The following is a 26293-nucleotide window of genomic DNA, read 5'->3' as shown; positions in this document are numbered from 1 at the left end:
GCCGCAGGCACAGACGCCGGGCTCGGCCCCTCAGTCCTACGCAAAGCCCAGCGGCAACTCCCCAACTTTCCCCCAATTCCCCCTCCACCCCTGACCGGCCACTACCTGAGGCCCCTCCCTCTGGAATTTTGAGCCCCCCACAAATTTTAGCCTCCACTCCACCCCCCCTTCTCTTTTCTTCACCCTCCCCTCCCCCCCCCAGCGCTTTTCATCACCATCAAGCAGCTCCCAGATCTCCCCTCCGTGGAGCGTACAGCACTGTACCACCTCCGAGGAGGAGGTGGATGTAGGGCCTACAAACCCCCAATTCCCTATGACCGGTAGGTTTCCTTGTTATAAATTTGAAAATTTGTCTTGTTGACATTTTTATTTGGATAGACAATGTATTGGATTTTTACCAATGATACATATCACACATGTCCAAACACTCATACTTGGGTAGTTATTGTTTACCCTAACAAGGGTACTTCTTATTTTTTGTGGTCGCCTTTTTGTGTGTTCATTTGTAATTTAGTATTTCTGCCATCTTTGCATTTGCCAGTACTTTGTTTTTTTCATCACAACTGGATCTTTGTTTACACTATTTTTTTTGGGAGGAATTGGTTTTTTAAACTTATAATGTAAGGTTTTTGTTTTTTTCTCTTTTTTTTTCCAACAGAGGACCAGAGGCGGCTGCATTGTATGCATGAAGGTTTGGCCGCCTTGCATGGCCACATGATTGCCATGTTAGTGGTCCTTGACCACATGGCGGCAGCCCTTCGGCGATGAATTTATTTTTTCCTGGTTTGTTTTTTTCAAATTATTGTTTGGGAATTAAAATTTCTTTGTATTTTAACAAGTCTCATTCATTGTCTGAAACAATTACATTGTTTAACCTTCCATAAGTCCACTATTTGGTCATGTTTTTTAAAGTAAGGTAAATTATATTGTACAAAGCGCTAGGAAGTATGTAAGCTGCCACATTAAACACCTCACCATACCAATAGGTTATTACAAATTCAAACATTTTCTTGTTTTTCTTTGGGTGGGTAATGTAATTATTTTAAAAAAACAGCTTAGGCCTAGTTTGGGAAACCTACTGATTCAACATAATACCTTTGATGTTTTTGTTAAACCACAAAGCATGTTCAAAGATGTAAACATTTCACCCATTACAGGATTAGGCATTACGAAAGTTGGCCTTTTTTGTGCCAGGTTACACGTGATTAGAATTTAGTAAAAAACAGTCTTTTTAACGTCAAACAAAAATGTAATACACACCAAACACATACAGAAAGTGAATTGTGACAAGCAATTCACACAGTGAAAAGACACTCAAAAAAAAAACAACACCAAAAGCAAACAACAAAAGAAACAGTCAAGAACTGATGAAATAAGTAGCAGGCCAACGTAAAGCCACAAATGAGGCGATGAAATAATTGATTCCAAAGTTAGATCCAATGTGGCCACATGTACACAATTTAGTGGAGCAGGTAGTAGGCATTGTTTTGTCGAGATGTGTAAAGGAAGATAAGAAAAGTTTAAAATAAATTAATAATTTCAAAAAGCACATTACAATCGTACATGTAGACATTGGGACAATTAAGTAAATGTTTGTCTATAATTACCTGAAAAATTGGGCCACCACATCATCGCGTATGGCCCCCCACATACTGACCTCCGACCAACCTCAGGGGGGCCATCCTCAGGTAAGGCATCCTCTGGCTGCATTGGGACACCACTCCTTATGGCGATGTTGTGAAATTTTTGAAACCATAGCCGGCAAATACATGAGTTTGCCACCAGAGCGGTGGAGGCATCTGAATCGGCCCTTTAAAAGGCCGATACAGCACTCCACCACCTGCCTGGTGGCTGTAAGTGTGGAATTATACTCACTTTGTGGCCCTGGTGTGGGAGCCAAATAAGGAGTGAGCAGCCAGGGCGTGCAAGGGTAGCCACTGTCTCCTGTGAAAAAATAAATACAACAATCAGGATCACTGTGTATCAAGCTTTGCATTGGTTTCAACTAAAGGTCTCCACTTACCCAGAAGCCATGCATCACCAGCTTGTAGGTTGTCTAATTTATGCCAAATCCCTGATTGCCGGATGACGAATGAATCATGTGCACTCCCGGGTAATTTTGCATTCAGGGACAGGATCTGGAGGGAGGCATCACATACCACCATTACATTCAGTGAGTGATAGTGCTTGCGGTTCCTAAAAATTGCCTCCATGCTGGAGGCTGAAGTGGTATGTGAGTACCATCCACAACCCCTATGATGTGTGGGAAGCCAGCTATTTGGTAAAAATTGGCCTTCGCCACACTAAGGGAACCCATATCCAATGGCATTTTAATAAAATGATGGAGGTGCTTGAAAAGGGCCTCCATCACTGCCCTCAGGATCCTTGAAAAGGAGGATTGGGAGATTCCGGTCACTATTCCCACCGTGGTTTGAAAGGATCCTGAGGCACAGAAATGTAACACCGCCATTAATTGCGTAAGTGGTGGTATTGCTGTAGGACTGTCAATTTGCCGCTCCAGATCACTCTCTATTAATGAGAGAGTGTCTATGATGATTTGTGGAGGAAGACGGTATCGTCTTAAAACCTCATCATCGGGCATTCCAAAAAGGGTGACACATGTTCTATATATCTGGGGCCTTGCACGCCTACGATGCCTATGCCTGGGACGAGGTTGAGGTTGGTCGGGTTCCGGAAGCATGGCCAAAATAAGACGACCAACATCAACCTGAAATGGTAAGCCAGGTAGTTAATGTTTGTTGAAAATGTAAATTCAAAAATATACTTATCTTTGCCACAAAATCCAAAGATGCATACATGCCGGGGTATTGTCATGAGTGCAAAAACCTACATTTCAAAATTAGAAATTCTGTTTAGAATTTTGGGGGGACAGATTTGAATCTTAAAAAATTTGCCAAATGCGTTAAAAGATAGGGGGGAGCACACATTATTTTGAAAATGCACCCTACATTGAGTGGACAAACAAGAATGCCCAAATTTATAATAAAAAAACATTAGTGCGCTAAATAGTTCGCATTTTTACATGGGGAATAAGGAAACATTAGTGCGCTAAATTGTTCGCATTTTTACATGGGGAATAAGGAAACATTAGTGCGCTAAATAGTTCGCATTTTTACATGGGGAATAAGGAAACCTTAGTGCGCTAAATAGTTCGCATTTTTACATGGGGAATAAGGAAACCTTAGTGCGCTAAATAGTTCGCATTTTTACATGGGGAATAAGGAAACCTTAGTGCGCTAAATAGTTCGCATTTTTACATGGGGAATAAGGAAACATTAGTGCGCTAAATAGTTCGCATTTTTACATGGGGAATAAGGAAACATTAGTGCGATAAATAGTTCGCATTTTTACATGGGGAATAAGGAAACATCAGGCGCTAAATAGTTCGCATTTTTAAGGGAAAAACAAAGGAAATATATTTGGCTAAACATTACGCTATATTTAGTGTTAATACATGATTGATAAAATTAGAAATAAAACATCAAAATATATGCGAAGACCAACACATCAAATTTGGAAAATCATGAAAAAAGAAAAACTTACCGAAATTCGACAAATAAGTCACAGTTCAAAAACTTCAATGGGGCCCAGCCAAAATAACTGTAAAAAAATAAAAAATAAAATAAAAAAAATAAGAACATTTGGTTTGTAGATCCCTTATTTTTTAAAGGAGTTGTAAAAAATACTTACTCAAAAAATAACCAACAAAGAAAATAACCGCAAGAAAAAAAAGCGAACGAAAACCCCCCCCAAAAAACAAGAACCAACTCCTACTCCAACAACCCGCCTCAATCCACTAATCCCGCCAACAATCCACTACTACACACGAAACCTCCAACAATCATCACCCGCCACCTCGACTCAAGTCGCCAAAAGCCATAAATAGTCTTTATTTTCCCGCTCAAATTAAGGACGGATCATAGGAGCGCACAATCAATGATGCGGACGAATAATAAGGATGCATGTATAAATACGTCACGGAAAATCAAAAACGGTCTGCTGTAGTTGTTGTGCTCAAAATGGCTACAGACAAGAAAAACAATGGCCAAGAGGTGCCCGGTAAGTATTTGTCTCTTTTGGATTAAAGGATTATTTAGAACCCGAATTTAGAGAAAGTTGGACATCTAAATTTAAACAATGTTTTTGAAAAAAGGTGTTGAGGATGCCATGGAAGAGGCTGCTGGGCCGAGTAGGCCAACAAAAGAATCCCCCCAAAAAAGGCAGCCACAATTCACAAGACAGGAGATGGAGGTTTTGGTACAAATGTGTGTTGACACCCTGCCACAGGCAGATCGGAATATGGGTGCAAGCCAGAAGTGGAAAATGTGGGAGGAGATAGCCAGTGCTGTCAATAGGGTGGGTGAGTTTGAACGTCTACCCCGGGATGTCAAACGCCGGTACGTAAAAACTACATTTTAAAAAAAAGTGGTTACAGGGCCAAATACTGCAGGAATAATGCAAACTTTTTCACCCACAGATGGACCGATTATAAATATCGGTTGAAACAAAAACTGTCAGGAAGGGCTAGGCATGCAAGGGGGACAGGTGGGGGTCCCACCCCTGTGTCATTGGAGCTTAATGACTTGGAAGAGCTGGCACAGGGGTGTGTGCAGTATGAGGAGGTGTTTGGTGTGTCCAACATGGATACGGACATGCCAGACTTTGCGGCTCCTCATGTTGTCCCAGGTAAATGTTGTTATGTTAACCAACTCTGAAATGTGTTTGTGACAATATGTAGATTCTAATGTTCCTCTTTTCTCATTTTTCTCACAGAGACACAGGCGGATGAGTCTGCTCCAGAGGGGAGCCTTGGCCGCAGAATTTCTACTGGCTCTGCAGGGGAGGAAGCAGTAGATCCGGCTGGGGACCCTGCAGAAGCTAGTCCAGGGCAATCCCCCTCGCAGGCAGTGTCCCTCCTCACGGATCTCAATTTTAAATCGGATCACCACATGGAGATTCTGCTGAGGATGGACGCCAGTCTGCTACGGGTGGCGGAGGCCATGGAGCAAAATGCTGCGGCCGACGTGACCATTGGTCAGGCCCTGGCGGAAAATACCAGGGCCAACATCCGAATTGCCAATGTTCTGGAGCAATCCCCCAGGGCAATCCCCCTTGCAGGCAGTGGCCCTCCTCATGGATCTCAATTTTAAATCGGATCACCACACGGAGATTCTGCTGAGGATGGACGCCAGTTTGCTACGGGTGGCGGAGGCCATGGAGCAAAATGCTGCGGCCAACGTGACCATTGGTCAGGCCCTGGCGGAAAATACCAGGGCCAACATCCGAATTGCCAATGCCCTGGAGCAGCTCGTTCGCCAGCACATGATGGAGCCGCCCTCCCTTCCTGCCGGAACATCAGGATCCTCCACCTCTGGCACAACAACAGCCATCCCTCCAAATGTGCCTAGCCCTCTGCCTAGTCCAGAGGCCCCAACATCTGCCTCTGGACAGGCCAGCCAATTGACATCCCGGACCCGGTCAGGCTCCCACCCTACCCAAGCCAAACGGAGCAAAAAGCAATGACAGCACTGGCTAATTTTCCCACAATCCTTCTGTGGTTGCCCCATATTCCTTAAGGGCCAAAACTTCCCTCTCCTTTCTTGTGAATTGTTTTTAATGTGTGTTATTTTATTTTTGCCAAATGCCACTATTGTTGTTTTTTTTTTTTTTTGGCTACATTTTTGATGTTAGCCAGAACTGCAAACTGGCAAATGCACATGAAAATATAAAAATGTGTGTAAAAAATAAAAACAATTCAAAATCTGCTCCATTGTATTGTGACATTATTCTAAAAATGGTTTTTAGGTAATCCCTGTACCTAAAAAAAAAAAATAATAATAATTTTAATTCAGATTCCAAAGGGTTAAAAACCATTTAGGAGTTTAAAGGAACACTTTGCCCAAACAAAATGGATGAGAAATTTCCGGGACCATTAAAAATGTTGCTAAAACACAAACATGATGACAATATTGTTGCAATAACACAAAACCAAAATTAAACCCCCCCCCCAAAAAAAAAAATGGTACGCTAATTGATTGTCTAATCCAAAAATTAGCAGCTGAGTATTTCACCTGTGTACGGTTTTGTGCTACAAAAAAAAACCTAGTTGCTAAACACATTACAAGCAAGTTTTCAATTCTAAGTTGATTGCTTTTCTGGCAAGAAATGATAAATCGATGAAACATCAAAGAGGCACGGGAAGGAGGACGAGACCATCGACATTGTGGTAGAGTATACCAGACCACAAGCTGTGCGAGCAGTTTGAACGGAAAGTGGATCAGACAGTGTCGTATGACTTGTTCTGATCACATTTGCCGTTCGCATGAGATAATTTAGGGACGCCCACAAAATGCCTCGACACGCCTGCGTTTTCCCATCTCCACCCCCATCACTGCCCAAAAACGTCCTGTTCTGTCAATCACATTTGACATGTCACTTCCTGTTCGCTATTCGATGAGCGACTTAAAAAAAGCTCGCAATCAGCCGTACGCACATGCGCAGTGTAACACCGGTGCATGCGTGGTTTCACAACATCGGAACGCTACGAGCGCACTGCTGCTTACGAGCGGCTCTGAATGAGGGCCATAGTGAGGTTAACGGGAAGTACTAGGGAAGAACCGGTGGTGATGGATGATGTAGCTGGTACCAAACATCCTTTTCTTGTACACACAGGGGCGACCAGATCAGTGATAAAATCTCCAGCTACCGGTAATTTACAGGTGACCAGCGAGACAGTACCAGCAATGGGTGTACCGGGTAAACTGCAACATTATCCTTTAGCCAAATCCACAGAAGTTACTATCGAGCCATTGCATACCAGGCATTCTTTTCTCCTGGCAGCAGTGGCTCCATATAACCTACTGGGAAAGTATTTGTTATGTAAGATGGGATGTGTCATATATTGTACCCCTGATGGTATATTCTTAGATATCCCAGAGAGAGATGCGCATGAGGTGAAGGATATGTTGGACACTCCCCAAAGGTTAATGTATCACTCTACCGGATCAGGTAAAAATCCATCTCAGGTAGACCAAATGTTATCCCAAATACCAGATTCACTTTGGACCAAGGATGGACAGGACACTGGATTAATGGCAAATGTAGCTCCTGTAATGGTAAATCTAAAAAGCGGTAGGCAAGCTCCAAAAATTCCCCAGTACCCATTAAAACAGGAGGCAGAGATAGGGGTTTATCCCAAAATTGAGCGGTTATTACAACAGGGAATTTTAGTTCATACGGCAAGTGTAGCCAACAGTCCATCTTTCCTGTGAAAAAGAGTGGTGGGAGGGGTTATAGGCTGGTACAAGACCTTAGAGTGGTTAATAAGGTAGTAGAGAGCCAATTTCCCGTAGTGCCAAATCCAGCAGTCATTCTTATGCATATCCCACCAAATGCAACCCATTTCACTGTCATTGACCTCTGTTCTGCTTCTTCTCTGTACCTCTTCATCCTGACTGTCAGTACCTATTCGCTTTTACATACAGGGGTGTACAATACACATGGACATGATTGCCCCAGGCTTCACAAACAGCCCCAGTATCTTCTCTCAGGCCTTACACGACTGTTTACAATCTTTTCAACCTGCCAATGGATAACACAATATGTTATGGTCTGATTTGTTTATGTCATGTTTAAATGATACTAAACTTTTATTGCTTCATCTCTCGCAAGCAGGACACAAGGTTGCTAAGGACAAACTACAGCCATGCCAGTCCAGGGTTAAATACTTGGGACATTGCCTAACCCAGGGGTTACGACATCTGACAAATGACAGAATCCAAGCCATACAGACCATGACACTGTCGCAGAACAAACAGCAAATCCATACCTTCTTGGGAATGTGTGGATACTGCAGAATGCGGATCCCAGGCTTTTCTATTTTGGCCTTGCTATTACAGGACTTAGGACCTCATTCAGACCCGCTCACAAGCGGGTCAATGTTTAGGCCCTGCGCACGTGCAGCGGCCGCACTGCGCGTGCGCAAGTCCTGGAGCGAGAGAGAAAATCTTGCTCCGGAGCTCACTACAAAAGGGGTGGCTGTTGTGGCAGGGGTGTGGTTTCACAAACGGAGGCGTTCCTTAAGGAACGCCTGCCGTTTTGTGGGCGGCCACACTGACATCAGCAGTGATGTCAGTGGGGAGCTTCCTGCTCGATCAGAGCAGGAAGCTCCCTGGGGCTTGCGGTTGCCTAGACCCAACCTTAGGGTCTCGTCGCAAGCCCCTGATGGTCGCAATGGTCTTGACCATTGCGACCATCAACCTGGTCGGTCATTAAAGCGGCCGCCCACATTCAGAACGAGCGCTCACATTTAAAATGAGGGCCTTAGTCTCTTCCTCAAAGCCCGATCGTCTCATACACACAGAGGAATCAGAGCAGGCTTTCCTTAATCTTAGGGATAGTCTGACAAGAGCACCTGCATTGGAAATACCTGATTATGAAAAACCTTTTGATTTGAATTGTACGGAAACTAATGGTTGTGCAGAAGGTGTCCTCACACAAAAACATGGTGATGCCAGTAGGCCCGTAGCATACTACAGTGCACAATTGGACACTGTGGCAAGATCACTCCCAACATGTTTAAGAAGTGTAGCAGCAACTGCTCTATTGGTCAGTAAGAGTGAGGATGTGGTATTAGGCCATGATATGATTGTCTATACTCCCCATGCTGTATCTGCTTTGCTAAACTCTGGCCAAACCAGACATGTCTCCTCAGCTAGGTTCACAAAATAGGAACTATCCCTAATAGCACCTGCAAACATCACCATCAAAAGGTGCAGTACATTAAATCCAGCAACATATTTACCATATGTGCAACATGATGCACAAAGGGTGGAGAGAGATGAGTCACTGGCGGAAGGTGAGTTCTGCAGGTATATTGATGCACATGATTGTATGGAATATCTGAATCACACCTTTACTGCAAGACCTGACATACGGGATACACCTTTAGAAAATGTAGATGTTACATTTTACATGGATGGGAGTTGTCACAGACAAACTGACACTGGAGAGTTATGTACAGGTTATGCTGTGGTAAATGACAAAGACATCATAGAGGCTGAACCTTTAGGTCCACCTCATTCAGCCCAAGTGGTGGAGCTGGTAGCATTGAGGAGAGCATGTGAGTTAGCAGAAGGTAAATTTGCTAATATCTACACTGATTCTAGGTACACCTTCGGGGTGGTACATGATTTCGGGGCTCTATGGGGTATGGGAAATTTTATGACAGCAGCAGGCACACGAATTGCACATTCCAGACATATAAAAGGACTACTGACAGTGATCCAATTAGACAGTGGCGGTAATTTAGTGTAAAGCCCATACATGTGAGAATGATCCGGTGTCACTGGGCAACAACAGGGCAGATGAAGCTGCCAAATGGGCGGCAGGGTTAAAAGTGAATGTGCCAATTAACCAAATGATGTTTAAAATGATTGACATGCTGAAATTAATTGAGATGCAAAATTTGTGTTCCATTCAGGAAAAGGCAGTCTGGAAGTCCAAGAGATGTGGGCAAGTCTTCTGGACTCTGGAGAGATGGACAAGGTAAGCTAGTGCCTCCCAAGGCATACTACCCAAGCCTGGCTGAGGCAGTGCACGGTCTGACTCACTTGGGAAAGCAAGGTATGTGCAAATTGGTGAGAGCATACTGGTGTGCACCAGGTTTTTCTTCTCAAGCAGAAAAGAGAGCAATGTCCTGTCTGACCTGCTTGAGGAAAAACATTGGGAAAACAATCCCTATTGAACCATCCCACATTCCTCCGACCGACGGACCTTTTCAGGTAATACAAATTGATTTCATCCAATTACCACCCTGCAGGAATTTCAAGTATGTATTAGTGTACACTGATGTGTTTTCTAATTGGGTTGAGACATACCCAGCTGCCACTAATACTGCTGCGGTTACTGCTAAGAAGATTGTTCAGGAGTTTGTATGCAGATACGGTATCCCTAGAATTATTGAAAGTGATAGGGGTACTCATTTCACTGGTGATGTCTTCCAAAACATGTGTAAGTTGATGGGTATTAATAGTAGACTTCACACCCCCGAACCGACCGCAAGCCAGTGCCAAGGTGGAGAGGATGAATGGTACTATTAAAAACAAATTAAGTAAATTCATGGCGGAAACTGGACTGGGTTCGCCAGAAGCACTACCACTTGTCCTCCACAGTATCAGGACAACTCCTAGACCCCCTCTCAATCTGTCCCCCTTTGAAATACTATTTGGTAGACAACCTCATTTGACTATAAGCCCACAGGAGGATTTGAAAAGTAACAATGAAGTAACTGTATCTTATAACAATGAGCAAACAGTTAAAACAGCAACAGCAGAAACTGAAATTGTTGTCATATGATATGCCTGAAACAAACTGTCATGATGTTGAACCTGGAGAATTTGTTATGATCAGAAATTTCTTGCATTCAGGTTGTCTGACAGATCGGTGGGCAGGTCCATATCAGGTGTTGCTGACGAGTACAACTTCATTGAAGGTGGCAGAGAGAGATACCTGGGTCCATTCCACTCACTGTAAGAAGGTCAACCAATCAGGGGAGTATCTGACCAAACTTAGTACAGTAATTGTTAAGAGATCTTCTATTGTAGAAACTCGGAGACAGTGTGAAGGTCTATCATCTGAAGATTATTGTATGTGTGAGTTTTGTGGGTCCTCAGTTGATGAGAACTGCATACAGCAGTGCCAACCTAAGTATAACCAGTATCGGGGGTGGGTATCCTTTAGAGGATTATCATACCATGGTGGGCAAAGTTTTAAACCAAACCAACTGTTGGGTGTGCTCTCATGTGCCCCAAGGACAGCATAATGTAGGATTAGTGCCATTTCCATTAAATGTCTCTGACATTTTTCGAATCGCAAAGAGGGCATGCACTGGATGGAAAATTTCTTAAGTCCAAACCACCTCATTTCAAACTCCACATGTACCAAGTAGATAAATCACTTTTATGTTTGAACATCACCAACTCCAATGAACCAGGAAGTTGGGAGGTGATGGGGAATAAACAGACGATGACCTTTTCACTAAGAGCTGATCATGAGCCTATGAATTATGAACTGTTACGCACACTTAGGTTGGGTGGAAGACAATTCCGGTATAAATATACACTAAGTAACACCAAAGAAATGATTGGTAGGGTACCAGAAGGGTATTGTGCCAAGATATTACAACGGGAAACAGAGACAAAAGAAATATGATACCTGGTGACATACATAAAGCCACACAGTTAATTAGGGAGACAACTGGCTTTCAAGTTTTAGTCACATTGGATCCCACCAGGATCGCTCGGGGTACACTAAATTTCAGATATATCCAAGACCTTGCTAAATTAATAGATAATATCACCGAGATGTATGATGACACGTTTAGGTATACAGCTAGGGAGTTGCAAGTTGCAAGCTTACAAGAAAGAACTGGTGCAACATAGACTAGTGTTAAATTATTTAACAGCTGTTACTGGAGGGTATTGCATAACTTTGGCCACCCAATTTGGTGTAAAGTGTTGCACATACATTGCAAATAACACTAGTGACCCCAAGGAGGTGATAGACCAGAAGATGGATGAAATTCTGCAGTTGAAATGGGAATTCCAGAAGAACCATAATCCTTCAGTGGCTGAAGTAGAGGAGAAGGTAGAGGAATGGGTTTCATGGTTGAACCCAGTGAAATGGTTCTCCGGTCTAGGAGAGTGGGTCCAGGAAATAGTTGCTAGTATAGGTAAACTCCTGATCCTCATATTGGTTGTCATCATAGTAATTGGCTTATGTGTCAGGTGTGTTCCTACTGTGTTGAAATATGGAAAATGTAAAGATAAGGTAAACTGAAAGAATGAAATTTTGATGGTGATTAGAAGTAGCAATGTGATGTCAAAGTCGAATGATTTCATGCGACCGCAATTCAACTGTTATTGGATGATTTGGTCGTCCGCTGCCCGATTTATGTTGGTACAATCCACGATGTAACATTGCATGCGCACGCACCCAGTGTGTGCACGTATCCACACATTTGCACAACACTAAATAGTGAATAATATACAACACTCTCACACTGACAAACACAATATTCATGCAGGGTTTAGTTAGTAACAAGAAACAGCTTCTGTATACATGTCTGAGAAAAATAATAAAAAAAACAATACACTACTGTATTGTACAGTAATATACTGTGAGTGTTGTACATATAAATTGGGAAGCCCTGTATATAGACAAGTATGGCTGTGGCAATTGAAATATAACACAGACATTGATATGCACAATTGAATTTGTCTGAGCTAACAATGGCCAGAGGCTTTGCTTACCAGATGCAGTGGCAACGACAATCAGCTGGGGGTCCCCACCCTGCTTGAAAGTGAACCTAGCTGTTTGTAACACCTTGCATTATAGTTTTCAAAATATGTTAGTAAGGGATAGAATATATATATATCTATATATATATATATATATATATATATATATATTAAGTCCATCACAAATAGACATACATGCATAAAACACACACACACACACAGACTCACATGCATAAACACCACACATTACACACAGTTGCGCTGTTTCACTCTACAAATAAATGCACCACGAATATTAGCAACTTTATGCAATATTCTCTTTCACTTACACATACACAAATTACATGAAAGGTTCCCTAGTATTAAAGTGTAATATTCAAGGTTTATTCTGTGATTATTAATGTTGTGTAATAAAGGTTATTTGACATCTAAGGTTTAGTACATGGTAAGCAGACCGTATCTGGTGTTGTACTGATCCACTGTGTCTCCACAGATTTCAGGTACCATCGGTGAGAAGATTGTAAACTGCGTCTGCAAACTATGGACTATAGAGAGTTAAAACATTAAAAAATGTACTCTGTAATGTTAGCAGCTTAGATTTGCATGCAGGGGGAAAAAGAATACAAATTGCGGTTGGAGGCCGTTGTGTCCATTTGAAATTGTCCAATAAACGATCCTGTAACCAAGACACCTTTATGAAGAACCAATGGAATCATGCCAAACTTATCTATTGTATTTCCAAATCCCTAAATAATTAATGTGTATTCACAATGGCGCTTATGGTGTGTCCTTAACAGTTCTAAATTGAATCACCCAAAGTGATAAATAATAATCGTGAGAAGTACAATATTCTTCTTAAAAAGAATCTTTTCAAATTGAGTTCAGCTTGAAGAGAAAAACAAGAGAATCGCAAATAATAGTGCAACACTGTCTAATAAATATTTAAAAAAAAAATAGATTTCAAGGGTGCACTCACAAAAATAGAATAAAAACAGGTATATATCCACCACAATAGGGATTTTCCCTTTGATGTAGACTTGCTTCTAGGAATATTTCAACCCAAGAATTTCTACTTGGTCAGGTGAACATCTTAAATATAAGCACATAAAATCGCAAGACACATAGTGCAATACTGTTGATAAAAACTGTAACAGAATTTTATTTGGTTGCACTCACATAGATAATCACATAAAACGCAATATCATCCAAACAAAGGCTTTCTTCAGTCACAACAGCTGGGCCAATACAATCCGTCTAGGAGTAAACACAAGTGCCGGCTCTTGTCTCACCCTTTCTGGATCAATCCCAGATAGTCATTCCTTAATAGTCCTTGGATAAAAATCACCAGCCTAATGCATTTCGGACAACAGTCCTTCATCAGAGGCATGGTGACTAGCAAAAAAACCCCCTTAAATACCCACCCTAAACGTCGCTAATTCTTGACAGCTGATCCAGTTAAAGTCCGCAAATAACCTTTCTGTAATCCAGGATCGTGTGGAACACAGTCTTCCGCACTCCTGCGTGTCACCAGGAAGCCAAACTCCGCGCGTGTATTCCGACAGGTTTCTTGCTGATACACGGTAACACTCTGTCAGTTGTGTCTCAGCAAAAGGGTGGAGGCGCCATAACAGGAGACGCATTTAGCCGTCGCCTGTTACCATTTTGTTGCTGAGAGCGCACTGCCGGTTATTGTGTAAAAGGAGTGCTGATTAGAATCCAGGGACGAGGGAGGAAAAAAATGTGTTTTCCTTCATCGATAGGTTTTTCTTTGTATTTTGTTTTGTGTGTTAAAAAGGGGAAGTCGCATTATTGTGTATGCGGCTAAGTCGCATTATAGCGTAAGAGTCATAATACGTGTTGTATAGTAGTCGCATTATTGTGTATGCGACTAGTCACACAGTAACGTATACGTATTTCCGGTCTTGAAGCCACGTGTTTTAAACAAAGCCGTTGAATTGCATTTTCAAGTTTTGCCAATAGCTGGGTTAACGTGTATTTTCTGCGCAGGAAAGAAGTGTGTATTTGTTTAGGGTGTAACACGGTTCCTAAATGTTAAGGGTATCGTAGGACCCTTTAGTGCTAGGTGTAAAGAGCGGCCTAGTGACTCGGTAGCAGCTTACCGTTTACTATACACAAGGCAGGTGTATGGGTTGTTATTTTTGTTAGGGTTCGGCTCTCAGTGTGATTACAGTATTCAGTAATCGGTTAGGCTTATTTGAGCACTGTAATTGAACCACATAGGTTTGGCTAAATTGTGATTGTGAACTGATGAGAGGGTGGACGAAATCAACTGGAAAACAAAGGGTAAGTATTACCCCCTAGCAGTTGAAAGATAGTCAAAAAGGGATTTCTGCGTGGAAGCAGAGGTCTTCCATAGGGTTTGTGGATACACCCTTTTTCAAAGATGTCCACAGGTAAGTGAAAGTGTCTTGAGTGTCTTTCACCAGTTTAAATCTTTATTGAAAAACATAGGGGTTGTCCCAGGATGGGAGCCACGCAAACAGTAGAGATGTTAGACAATGATGTGCTGCTAATGGTGGCGCCGCTTGTGTCGGCACGCCGTATTATGCATACTAAGTACGGTACTTATGCAATTAGGTACTGTGATGTATAGTTTAAGATGACGATGAAGAGTGTTAGACCGTTTCCCAGAATTGGTAGCTTTGATAAGGATGTATTGAACAATGGCCCTGATTCAGACCCGGACGCAAGTGGCCGATCGTACGTTCGGCGTACGTGCCGAAATATGTAAATTTAAGCGCTCGCACGTAATTTCGAACGCACCTAAAATTCCACCCCAAAGTCTACTGACCCCTCCTCTAGCTAACGAGCGAGCCAAATAGCGAGCGTACATTCACAATGTGGCTTGCAGGGAACGCACGCACAAGTACAAACCGGAAGTGGGCCTGTCAGATTCCGATTACCTGCTCGTTTATTCTGCCTACCTCCTTCAATCATATCATGCCAATCAATATATCAATTAGCTTAATTGCTCTTCACATGTGTTCTTTTTTTTTTTTTTTGGAATTGCAATAAACTTTACTCTTGTCCGTGTTTGTGTTTACCCGCAGAATACGTAGGGTTTAAACAATAGCTTTCTTTTGCCAAAATACATGTTTGAGCCAATTATCCATTTGTTTTCCGTGTTTTTACCCACGCATATTGTACTGGGTTCATTTCTTTATTTAAATTAGCTTACGCATGTCACTGCATCAAGCCTATCATAACTCACAATAGATTTTTGGCCCTGTCGAACACATGACTCATACACTAACCAATAGAATGGTTCCTGTTAATTTCCCAACTACATTAGCCAATCAAAATTATTTTCTGGTCTTTATTAAAACTGTTTTTTTAAAAATACACCATTGCCATCATGAGAGCCTCTGCATTCATCAAGCGAGAGCTCCTGGTTTTAACAGAGGTGATGGACAGGCGGATCACCAGCCAGCCTCCCCCCATCACCAATCGTGAAAAGCGTGCCGCCTATGCGGAGGTTCACGGATGCCTGCGTTCCTTCGGCTCACGCCGCCAGATTGGCCAGCTGGAGCGCAGGTGGTCCGACCTTCAACAGCGGACGCCCCGCTTGCTGGCATGCTTTCGCATGCGTATAGCGGAAAGTACGTTTTTTTGTCTTTGGTTTTCATGTTTATCTTTGTGGCCCTATCTGCATTTGCATGTTTTCTTGTATGGCCTGTTTATTCTTTGCACTCATATCTGCGTGTGCATGTTTTCTTGTATGGCCTGTTTATTCTTTGCACTCATATCTGCGTGTGCATGTTTTCTTGTATGGCCTGTTTATTCTTTGCACTCATATCTGCGTGTGCATGTTTTCTTGTATGGCCTGTTTATTCTTTGCACTCATATCTGCGTGTGCATGTTTTCTTGTTTGGCCTGTTTATTCTTTGCACTCATATCTGCATGTGCATGCTTTCATTTTTTTGGGTTAAACAATTAGCGTTTAACAAGGTGATGTTCTAAACTAACCTCAATTTGTTTTCCATCATTTAGGGGCCGAGCGAAGACTACGTCGTCATCGCCGGGAAAGACGGCGCTCTCGTCCCCTTTCCCCAACCCCCAGCCAAACCTCCTCTCCCCAAAATACCCAAAATTCTCCCTCCTCCCCAGCCTGCCCAGACCCTGTCGCCCATCCCTCTTTGCTAGTTCCCCTCCATCCCAATTCCCCCTCCCCTCAACCCACCCCTCTCTTGACCACCCCATGTCCTGAATCGGTGATCACCCCTCCCACCTCCTTGGGAAATTTGACCACCTCCGAGGTGGACGAGGGAGTGGTTTCGGGGTCAGCCATCATTCATAACGGTATGTTTCCCTTTTATACTTTTTTGTTGTTGAAAATGTGTTGATCTAATCCTTTGTCTGTGCCTTTTCCTTTTTTTTGTTTTCAAAAAGTTTGGTTATATATCTGTTTGTATTTACATTTCACAGCTGATTTCCCCATACACATATCCCACATGGCAAAACAGTCAAACTTGTATGTCTGGCTTACGGTTGCTATTTTTTAATGGTTTTTTGTTTGTCCATTTTTTGGGGCTTCTGGGTTTTTGTTAAAATGTGGTTTTGGCAACACTATTGTCACTTTTTGATAACTCTCTTTTGCTTGTGTTTTTTTTGACATTCATAAATTATGGATTCATTGTAGTAAGCACCACAATTTTCTAACCCACAGAGGACCAGAGGCGTTTGGCGGACCTAGCCGGTTGCGTCCAAGTTATGCGGGGGCACGTGATCGGCCTGCTGGTGGTCCTGGATCGTATGGCAGGGATCCTGCGTCCCTAATTTTTTTGTTTTAAGCCTCAAATTATTTTTCACAAATTAAAAGTTAAATTTTGAGTTCAGTCTCATTCCTGGTCTCAAAATCTTAGATTGTTTAAACTTACATAAGTAGACTCTTGCAGCAAGTATTTGCAACTAATGTCACTAAGATTGTGTTATGTTGTTTTTTTAAAGCAGGCACATGAAACAGCTAACACTAACAATAGGTTTTGCGAGTTTACAGTTTTTTTGTTTTTAATCAAAAAAATGTACATGTTACAATTTTGTGGGAAACCTGCTTAGGCCGAGATTCCAAAGCATACTGATTCTACATAATACCTTTTGGTGTTGGTTTCGACCCACAAAGCATAGTTAAATAATGTGCAAATTGCCACATTACAGGGTTAACCCTTAAGCAAATTTAGCGCAGACTTCCACAATTTGGGGCCCAAACAACAACCAAGATTGGGAACAGTAAATATCACCCAATTTAACTACAGAAAATAAGCAGACAAAAATGCGCTAATTAGTTCGCAATTTAACTACAGAAAATAAGCAGACAAAAATGCGCTAATTAGTTCGCAATTTAACTACAGAAAATAAGCAGACAAAAATGCGCTAATTAGTTCGCTATTTAACTACAGAAAATAAGCAGACAAAAATGCGCTAATTAGTTCGCAATTTAACTACAGAAAATAAGCAGACAAAAATGCGCTAATTAGTTCAGACATTTAGGAAACACAAAAACAAAGAAAAAAGGTGCACAAAAGATGCGTAAAAAAAGACATGAACATTTAACAAACAAGTGAAAATCCAAAGTTACCAAAACAGGATATAGAAGTCACCGAACAAAAAGGTCGTTGGGGCAGAGCCAAAAGAAACCTACAAAAGGAGAATTTTGAAAAATTTATGGAGCCAAAACTAAATAAAAGAAGGAAAGCCAAATTTAACAAAAGGAAGACGGAAAAAAACTTACCAAAAAAATACACCACAACTAAAAGAACCACACCAAAAAAAGCAAATGGAAAGATAAACTAAAAAAAAACGCACTGAAAAAATCGCCAAACACCCCCAAATACAATTCCCGCCAACAATCCACTCCGACCAACGTAACCTCCAACAACCAACACCCGCCACCTAGACTCGAGACGGCCAAAGCCATAAATAGTGTTTATTTTCCCGCTCAAATTAAGGAGGGATCATAGGAACGCACAATCAATGATGCGGACGAATAATAAGGACGCATGTATAAATACGTCACGCCCAAAAAAAAACGGTCTGGTGTATTTCTTGTTTTGGTATGAGAAATGGCTACAGACCAGCCAAACAATGGCCAAGAGGCGGCCGGTAAGTTTTTCTGGCATTTCCAAACAAGGATTATTTTGAGGCAGAATATAGTGAAAGTTGGCCAGCTAAAATTTCACAATTTTATTGAAAATAGGTGTGGAGGATGACATGGAAGAGGCTGCTGTGCCCAGTATTCCGGGCAAAGCAGGGAAAAAGAAAAGGCAGCCACAATTCACAAGAAAGGAGATGGAGGTTTTGGTTCAGAAGTGTGGGGACATCCTGCCACAGGCAAGCCAGAAGTGGAGAATGTGGGAGGAGATAGCCAGTGCTGTCAATAGGGTGGGTGATTATGTCCATCTAGCCCGGGATGTCGAACGGCGGTAAGTAAAAACTTGACCACCCAAAAAAAAACAGGGTGAAATAATGCAGGAATAATGGCTACTTTTTCACCCACAGATGGCAAGACTTCAAATATCGCCTGAAACAAAAAATGGCTGACAGGGCTAGGCATGCAAGGGGGACAGGTGGGGGTCCCACCCCTGTTTCATTGGAGTTTAATGATTTGGAAGAGCTGGCACAGGGGTGTGTGCAGGATGTGGAGGTGTTTGGCGTGTCCAACATGGATACGGACATGCCAGACTTTGTGGCTCCTCATGTTGTCCCAGGTAAATGTTGTGATGTAACCAACTCTGAAATGTTAATGTGACAATATGTAGATTGTAATGTTCCTCTTTTCTCTTTTTTCTCACAGGGACACAGGCGGATGAGTCTGCTCCAGAGGGGAGCCTTGGCCGCAGAATTTCTGCTGGCTCTGCAGGGGAGGAACCAGTACATCCGGCTGAGGACCCTGCAGAAGCCAGTCCTGGGCAATCCCCCTCGCAGGCAGTGGCCCTCCTCACAGAACTCAATTTTAAATCGGATTCCCATACGGAGATTCTGCAGAGGATGGACGCCAGTCTGCTACGGGTGGCTGAGGCCCTGGAGCAAAATGCGGCGGCCAACGTGACCATTGGTCAGGCCCTGGCGGAAAATACCAGGGCCAACATCAGAATCGCCAATGCCCTGGAGCAGCTCGTTCGCCAGCACATGGTGGAGCCGACCTCCCTTCCTGCTGGAACATCAGGATCCTCCACCTCTGGCACAACAACAGCCATTCCTTCAAATGTGCCTAGCCCTGTGCCTAGTCCAGAGGCCACAACATCTGCCTCTGGACAGGCCAGCCAGAGGACATCCCGGAGCCGGTCTGGCACCCACCCTACCTCAGCCAAACGGGGAAAGAAACGATGACAGCACTGGCTACTTTGCCCACACTCCTTCTGTGCTTGCCCCATATTCCTTTCTGGCCAAAACTTCCCTCTCCTTTCTTGTGAATTGTTTTTTTTAATTTTGTCTTTTTTGTTCCAAAAATATCATTTTACAAAAAAAAATGTGCCAAATATTAGTGGGTAACAATGACCCCAAAAATGTACGTGACAATGCACATGATTTGTTTTAAAATGTATTTTGAAAATAAAACCTACAAATTGTTCTCAACTGTATTGTGACATTAATTGAAAATTGGTTTCTAGTTAATTCTGTCCCACAAGGAAAAAACGAAATCTGAGTTTGGGACTTTCCAAAAATCAAGGGTTAAAACAAAATGTTACTTTAAGGAACACTTTGGAAAAAAAAATTAAAAAAAAGCAGCCCAATGCAAAAGGTTACAATACACACAAACATGATTACAATATTGTAACAAAATGCTAAAATACTAACCAAATTGTAAAATACATTCCTACAAAAAAACGCTAAGTGATTGTGTAATCCTGAAATTAGCAGCCGAGATTTTCAGCTGCGTACGGTTTTGTGCTATTACAAAGGGAAAAAAAAAAAAAAACATTACAAGCTGGTTTTCAATCCAAAGTTGATTGTTTATCTGACAAGCCATGATAAATCGATGAATCATCGAGGAGGCCCGGGCCAAAGGACAAGGCCATCGCCATTGTGGTCGAGTAATCCAGACCCTAAGCTGTGCGAGCAGGTTGAACGGAAAGAGGATCAGCCAGTGACATATGAGTTGGTACAAACACATTGGACGTTCGCATGAGCTAATTTATGTACGCCCCAAAAACGCCTCGCCACGCCTGCGTTTTTCCATCTCCACCCCCGTCAACGCCCCAAAACGGCCTGTTCTGTCAATCACATTTGACATGTCACTTCCTGTTCGCAATTTGCCGAACGAGTGAAAAAAACCTCGCAATCTGCCGTACGCACATGCGCAGTGTTACACCGACGCATGCGCAGTTTCTCAACATCGGAACGCAACGAGCGTACTGCTGTTAACGAGCGGCTCTGGAGGAGGACCAATGTCCGAGATGACATCAGTCTGGTGCGTTCTCAAGTGAAAAAGGTAAAATATAACAAATGTATAAAATATGGCAGCATGAGGGAGATGTGTGGCTTAAAGGTGTGCTAGCGATGCAAACTAGGGTCACGAGCACGTTACCGGAAAGTACACCCGCAACGCTAAATTGCAGTGCATGCGAGCCATGAGATGGTGCGCACGTGCAGCAAGGTAGCGTTGTGGAAGGTATTGTCAGTAGTTCATGTGCACCACCTCCGCCCTATGCTGATGGGGGTGCAGGTACAGTTGTTGAAAAAAACCATAAAAATGTAACAAGTAATTTGTAGCCTCTCTTAAGTAACAATAAGGAAAATGTTTATGATGTGGATGATGAGCCTATTGTTATGTCTGCCATTTCCCATGCTGTATACATGTTAGATGCTCCACCACGGCAAGCACAAGTGGTGCCGCCATCTCTATCAGTGACAGAACAGGAAGTGTTAATATCCACTGCACCCGTAGAGGAAGTTGTTAACCCTATACGTAGCAGACTAAGGGCCTGATTCAGACCCGCTTGCGAGCGCTATGTGCTCGCAAGCGGGTCGATGATGGCCCGGTGCGCATGTGCACGATGGAGCCGGCTCTGTCGTGTGCATGCGCGAGACCCAGACAGCGACGGGCAAACCGTCGCTCCGGGTCTCGTACCAAAACGGGTGTGCTGTCGATGTTGAGTGACAGCACACCCCCTTTGGTGGGCGGGCTGGGGGAGTGGCTGCTCAGACGTTGGCGTTCCCATGGGAATGCCTACTGTCTGGGGCCGGCTCTGTGAGAACCGAAAACTCTCTGGGGCTACCACAAGGGTCTCGTTGCAAGCCCTATGGTCATGATGGTCTTGACCATCGCGACCATCTTCCTGGCCGCTCACTATAGTTGTGGGTGGTCACCCACAGCTATGCGAGCGGCCAGGAGGCTGCTCTAAAAAACCAGAAGGCCGGCCCTGATTCAGAGCGAGCGCTCTGTCAGAGCGTCCGGCTCTGAATCAGGCCCTAAACCCCCAGCCAGGTAATAAGGTCAAAAGAAGCAGTGCGGCTGGTCTGCATCCCATCCAGACAATAACTGTTCCGAATGTGAATGCGGATGCAAACGGTGTAGTGGCAACAGGGGAAGTAGCAATGCATTGTCCTTGGACAAGAGCGGAGCTAAATTCCATAATGAACGATTTCCCCGATCCCAAAAAGGAATTAGCCAAATGTCAAAGATTTTTGAAAAATTTGGGTAGTTCTCATGAGCCAACCAACAAAGATTGGCGAGTGGTGTTAAGGGCTTGTCTTCCACGCAGTACCGACGTGACAAAATTTATCACGGATTGTGTATTGGATTGAGATGTTCCCTTAACAGACGAAATTAACCAAGGTAACATTTCCCGCATTGTAACTCAATTGGGTGTATATTTTCCAGCAGTAGTTAACTGGAGCAAAATTTTCACCATAAAACAGAAAGAGAGTGAATCTGCAGAAGATTATTGTAACCGGGCTCTGCAGGCTATCACCCAGTACACTGGGTTAGAAGATATTAAAGATAGCACTCACCACAGGGGAATGATTGTCACTGTACTCATGGATGGTCTAAAAGAGAACCTAAAGACCCGGGTTTAGACCTCACAGCCTGGCTGCACTGTAGACACCCTCATAGAATCCGCAATTGAACATGACAAGAACATCTCTAAAAAGAGAGAGATCCAGAGCGAGAAACTAATGGCTGTTAGTATTCAAGCTCTAGAAGGAATGACGGTAACATCACAGCCAGCAGACACACCTGCACCTGAACAGCTATACATCCTCACTAATCCTACACCACCACAAACACAGCCCTACCCCACTTATCACACACAACCACAACTCCCATACTATCCACAACCCCCATATCTCCCTCAATATCCTTACCCATACCCACCACTTTTCCCTCCTGCTCAACCCACACAACAATCCTTTCATCCACCCCACTCACGGAAGTGCTTTAATTGCAACCAGCCATGACATGTAAGTAGGAACTGTACAGTGAAGAGGGTAGGACCCCCGAACCAGGGAGTACTTGGATATCCCCATAAGGGATATACACAGAGACCAGCAAATGTCCAACAGGCACCAGCTCCAATTGTGGCAATTAATGCTTTATAGGAGAGTGGGAGTCAATGCTAGGGGTCAGGTCATACCTGTAGTCTACAGATAGTCAGGTTAATGGGAAGTACTAGGGAAGAACCGGTAATGATGGTTGATGTAGCTGGTACTAAATATCATTTTCTTGTAGACACAGGGGCGACCAGGTTAGTGATAAAATCTCCCATTAATTTACAGGTAAACAATGAGACAGTACCAGCAATGGGCGTAATGGGTATCCTTTAACAAAATCCACAGAGGTCACTATTGGGCCATTGCATACCAGACATTCTTTTCTCCTGGCAGCAGCGGGTCCTACTAACCTACTGGGAAGGGATTTGCTATGTAAGATGGGATGTGTCATATATTGTACCCCTGATGGTGTATTTTTAGATATCCCAGAGAGAGTTGCACATGAGGTGAGGGATATGCTGGACACTCCCCAAAGGATAATGTATCACTCTACCAGTTTAAGTGAGTATCCATCTCAGGTAGATCAAATGTCCCAAATTCCAGATTCACTTTGGACCAAGGATGGACAGGACACTGGATTAATGGTAAACGTAAGTCCCGTAATGGTAATTTTAAAAAGTGATAGGCAAGCTCCAAAATTCCCCAGTACCCATTAAAACAGGAGGTAGAATTAGGGGTTTTTCCTATAATTGAGCGATTGTTACAGCAGGGAATTTTAGTTCGTACAGCTAGTGTAGCAAACAGTCCCATCTTTCCTGTAAAGAAGAGTGGTGGGAGGGGTTATAGGCTGGTACAAGACCTTAGAGGGGTTAATAAGGTGGTAGAGAGCCAATTTCCCGTAGTGCCAAATCCAGCTGTCATTCTCATGCATATCCCACCAAATGCAACCCATTTCACTGTCATTGACTTCTGTTCTGCTTTCTTCTCTGTGCCTCTTCATCCTGACTGTCAGTACCTATTCGCTTTCACATACAGGGGTGTACAATACAAATGGACACAATTGCCCCAAGGTTTCATAGACAGCCCCAGTATCTTTTCCCAGGCCTTACACGACTGTTATGTTCTGATTCATTTATGTCATGTTTAAATGATACTAAACTCTTGTTGCTTCATCTCTCGCAAACAGGACACAAGGTTGCCAAGGAAAAACTACAGCCATGCCAGTCCAGGGTTAAATATTTGGGACACTGCCTAACTCAGGGGTTACGACATCTCACAAACGACAGAATCCAGGCCATACAGTGACACTGCCGCAAAACCAATGGCAAAGTCGTACCTTCTTGGGAATGTGTGGATACTGCAGAATGTGGATCCCAGGTTTTTCTATTTTGGCCTTACCATTACAGGACTTAGTGTCTTCCTCAAAGCACGATCATGTCATACACACAGAGGAATCAGAGCAGGCTTTCCTTAATCTTAAGGAGAGTCTGACAAAAGCACCTGCATTTGGGAATACCTGATTATGAATAAACTTTTGATTTGCATTGTACGGAAGCCGATGGGTGTGCAGTATGCGTCCTCACAAAAAAACATGCCAGTAGGCCCGTAGCATACTACAGTGCACAGTTGGTCACTGTGGTAAGATCACTCCCAATGTGTTTAAGAAGAGTAGCACCAACTGCTCTATTGGTCAGAAAGAGTGAGGATGTAGTACTAGGCCATGAAATGATTGTCTATGCTCCCCATGCTGTATCTGCTTTGCTAAACTCTGCCCAAACCAGACATGTCTCCTCAGCTAGGTTCACAAAATGGGAACTAGCCTTAATAGCACCTGCAAACATCACCATCAAAAAGGTGCAGTACATTAAATCCAGCTACGTATTTACCATATGTGCAACATGATGCACAAAGGGTGGAGAGAGGTGAGCCATTGGCAGCAGGTGAGTTCTGCAGGTATATTGATGCACATGATTGTATGGAATATCTGAATCAGACCTATACTGCAAGACCTGACATACGGGATACACCTTTAGAAAATGTAGATGTGACATTTTACAAGGATGGGAGTTGTCATAGACAGACTGACACTGGAGAGTTATGTACAGGTTATGCTGTTGTAAATGACGAAGACATCATAGAAGCCGATCCTTTAGGACCACCACACTCGGACCAAGTGGCAGAACTGGTGGCACTAAAGAGAGCGTGTGAATTAGCGAAAGGTAAATCTGCTAATATCTATACTGACTCTAGGTACGCCCTCAGAGTAGTACATGATTTCGGTGCCTTATGGCGTCTGAAAAAATTTCTGACAGCAGCAGCCACACCAATAGCACATTCCAAACATATAAAAGGACTACTAACAGCAATCCAATTGCCAAAGGCAGTGGCAGTAATTAAGTGTAAAACCCATACATGTGAAGATGATCCAGTGTCACTGGGCAACAACATGGCAGACAAAGCTGCAAAATGGGCAGCAGGGTTAAAAATGAATGTAACAACTGAACAAATCATGACTTTCCAAACAATTGATATGCTGAAATTAATTGAGATGCACAATTTGTGTTCTACCCAGGAAAAGTCAGTCTGGAGGTCCAAGGGATGTGAGCAAGAGTCATCTGGACTCTGGAGGGATGGACAAGGTAAGCTAGTGGCTCCCAAGGCATACTACCCAAGCCTGGCTGAGGCAGCACATGGTCTGATTCATCTGGGAAAGCAAGGTATTTGCAAATTGGTGAGAGCATACTGGTGCGCACTGGGTTTCTCTTCTCAAGCTGAAAAGAGAGCAATGTCCTGTCTGACCTGCTTGAGGAAAAACATTGGGAAAACGATCCCTACCAAACCATCTCACATTCCTCCGACTGACGGACCTTTCCAGGTAATACAAATTGATTTCATCCAATTACCACCCTGCAGGAATCTCAAGTATGTATTAGTGTGCACTGATGTGTTTTCCAATTGGGTTGAGGCATACCCAGCTGCCACTAATACTGCTGTGTTCACTGCCAAAAGAATTGTTCAGGAGTTTGTGTGTAGATACGGTATCCCTAAAATTATCGAGAGTGATAGGGGTACTCATTTCACAGGTGATGTTTTTCAAAATATGTGTAATCTGATGGGTATTAATAGTTGACTTCACACCCCCTACCGACTGCAAGCCAGTGCCAAGGTGGAGAGGATGAATGGAACTATTATAAACAAACTAAGTAAAATCATGGCAGAGACTGGACTAGGATGGCCAGAAGCATTACCGTTGGTCCTACATAGCATAAAGACCACTCCTAGACCCCCTCTAAATCTGTCCCCCTTTGAAATACTGTTTGGTAGATAACCTCATTTGATTATAAGTCCGCAGGAAGATTTGAAAGGTAACAACGAGGTAACTGTAAAGTATCTTATATCAATGAGTAAACAGTTAAAACAGCAACAGCAGAAACTGAAATTGTTGTCCCATGATATGCCTGAAACAAACTGTCATGATGTTGAACCTGGAGAATATGTTATGATCAGAAATTTCTTGCGTT

The 26293-nt window shown here is 43.1% G+C and overlaps 1 long non-coding RNA gene across 4 annotated transcripts in view; it reads right to left on the bottom strand.

Moving 5' to 3' along the window:
• Positions 1 to 216: 216 nt before the first annotated feature.
• LOC148513937 (uncharacterized) overlaps positions 217 to 26293 on the bottom strand; it is an 80492-nt gene continuing 54415 nt past the window's right edge. For 2 of the 4 annotated variants that reach the window (XR_015880129.1, XR_015880131.1), the window contains 3 exons: positions 3565 to 3621; positions 2024 to 2847; positions 217 to 1944 (listed from right to left, as the gene is read on the bottom strand). This is a non-coding gene — a long non-coding RNA (uncharacterized LOC148513937). The remainder of the gene's footprint in view (positions 1945 to 2023; positions 2848 to 3564; positions 3622 to 26293) is intronic. The other 2 variants (XR_015880130.1, XR_015880132.1) reach the window with 2 other exon arrangements.

Source organism: Taudactylus pleione, unplaced genomic scaffold (genome assembly GCF_031769625.1).
Source record: "Taudactylus pleione unplaced genomic scaffold, aTauple2 ptg000266l, whole genome shotgun sequence".
In the NCBI taxonomy this organism is placed as follows: Eukaryota; Metazoa; Chordata; class Amphibia; order Anura; family Myobatrachidae; genus Taudactylus; species Taudactylus pleione.
Note: the sequence above shows the minus strand (reverse complement) of the source record. Positions and strands in the feature narration are given on the sequence as shown.